We start from the raw sequence: 2,281 nt of genomic DNA, 5'->3' as shown, positions 1-2,281 counted from the left end.
ATGCCCTATAGGATGTCTTAGACTTTAATCTTTATGGGAGCAGGTTCCTAAGCCTATTATCCCAAGGGCTGTAGGTTGGTTCTAACCTTTTGGAAGTTGAAGTTTGGACAAGTGCCAAACAATTGCAACATTAGGGCCTCTCTGTACATATAAACAAAATGTGGAAATGGTAAGCTCTTTGAAGAACCGTGGTAAGCTCTTTGAGGATTACCTGATCATAGGAATCGGCATATGGTAAGTATTTTGCATATATTTATCACAAAGCTAGTCGATCAAAGCATATAGATAGGCTTCAAGTTTTCATCTGAAGAAATTATTCATTACCAAATGTTGATACATTCCCATCTTTATCCAGGCCAGGGCCAATGAAAGCTAACTTAACTTGTACCTAGGCTTTACCCATTAGTCCATTACTAGAGATTTAAAATATTGCCTTAAAGATCAGGTCCCTCAACTTAAACTTCGTGAAATGAATTCTGAATTTTACTTCAACAGATATAAAAATATATGCTGTTGCTAAGCCCACAAAGACTGCAGCCTTGGTGGCGTGGTGGTTACAAGTTGGCCTGTGATCCACCTAGTTTGCAGTTCGAAACCACCAGAAGCCCCTCCAGAGAAAAACTGGGCTCTCTACTCCTGGAAACAGTTACAGGCTCGGAAAACCATAGAGGGTCTCTATGAGTCAGCATTGAGGGCAGTGAGTCTGGTATTTTGAATAAGGCTGCACAAAGAAGCACCTTAGCCTATGTGATCCAAGGATTATAAATATCGAAATTCAAAATCAGAGGTGGAAAATTCTGATTACCTGGTTTGTAGAAGGCTATAGCGGAGAATAAAAGCCCCACATCTATGTACAGAGACTGCCTGTGGAACGAGTCTCCAATGAATGTCCTGGGACCATTGGCTAAAGATGTGAAAAGCCCTGCCCATAGACAGAGTCCATGAGAAAGCGAGCGATTGCAGATATAACTGGCTTAAAATTAACAACTTATTGTTTTCCCTGTGAACGCATTATTAACTTCTATGCAGTGTCATTGAAGAAGTTGTAAATAAATTGTCAGATGAAAACCTAACCTGCTGTATAAACTCGCTGAAAACACAAGAAAAAGTTCCTTAAAAAAATCATGTGTGTTTGCAATGGAAATTCCATGGCTTGTTTCAGGTGTACCTTAGTTTTCAAACTAATACTCCAAAGAGGTCTTACACATCAGATTTACCTAATGCAACTCAGCTTTCGATCTCTCGCCTGCTGCTTCCATGAGCATTGATTGTGATCCAAGCAAGATGAAATCATTGACAACTTCAACCTTTTCTCCAGGTATTGTGATGTTACCTTTTGGTCCAGTCGTGAGGATTTTGGTCTTCTTTACATTGAGTTGCAATCCATACTGAAGGCTGCAATCCTTGATCATCATCAAGTGCTTCAGTCCCCATTATTAGGAAGCAAGCTGTGTCATCTGCACTTTGCAGGCTGTTAATAAGACCCTCCAATCTTGATTACATATTCTTCTTCATGTAATCAAATTTCTATGATTATATGTTCAGCATACAGATTGAGTAAGCATGGTGAGAGAATATAACCCTGTCATACACTTTCCCTGAATTTAAACCAAGCCAGTATTCCCATGATCTGTTCACAAAACTGCCTTTGGGTCCATGTACAAAGTTCACATGGACACAGCGAGATATTCTGGAATTCTCATTCTTCTCAAGGTTATCCATAGTAGCGATGATCCATGCAGTCAAATGGCTTGGCATAGTCAATGAAACACAAGTAAACACATTTTTGGTATTCTTGGCATTGAGTCAAGATCTATTTAACAAGGGAACAATGGTATCCCTTGTTCCATGCCCTCTTCTGAATCCACATGAACTTCTTGCAGCTCTTTATTGATGTACCCCTGTAACTGTTGTTGGATGATCTTCAGAAGAATTGTACTGGCATGTGGTACCAGTGATACTGTTCTGTGGTTTGAGCATTCTGTTGAATCACTTTTATTGGGAATGGGTGGTTCTATCTAGTCGGTTGGCCAAGTACCCGTCTTCCAAATTTCCTGGCATAGATGAGCAAATGCTTCCAGTGCTTCATCAGCTTGCTGACACATCTCAATTGATATGCAATCAATTCCTGGAGATTTGTTGCTGTTGTTGTTAATCCTTTCAGTGCAGCTTGACTTCTTCTTTCAGCACCATTGGTTCTTGCTCATCTGCTACCTCCTGAAATGAGGCAATGTCCACTAGTACTTTGGGGTATAGTGACCCTCATTATTTATTCTTTCCA

Source organism: Echinops telfairi, unplaced genomic scaffold (genome assembly GCF_000313985.2).
Source record: "Echinops telfairi isolate 266 unplaced genomic scaffold, ASM31398v2 ScPeMD7_7458;HRSCAF=8496, whole genome shotgun sequence".
In the NCBI taxonomy this organism is placed as follows: domain Eukaryota; kingdom Metazoa; phylum Chordata; class Mammalia; order Afrosoricida; family Tenrecidae; genus Echinops; species Echinops telfairi.
This window is presented reverse-complemented; position numbering follows the sequence as displayed.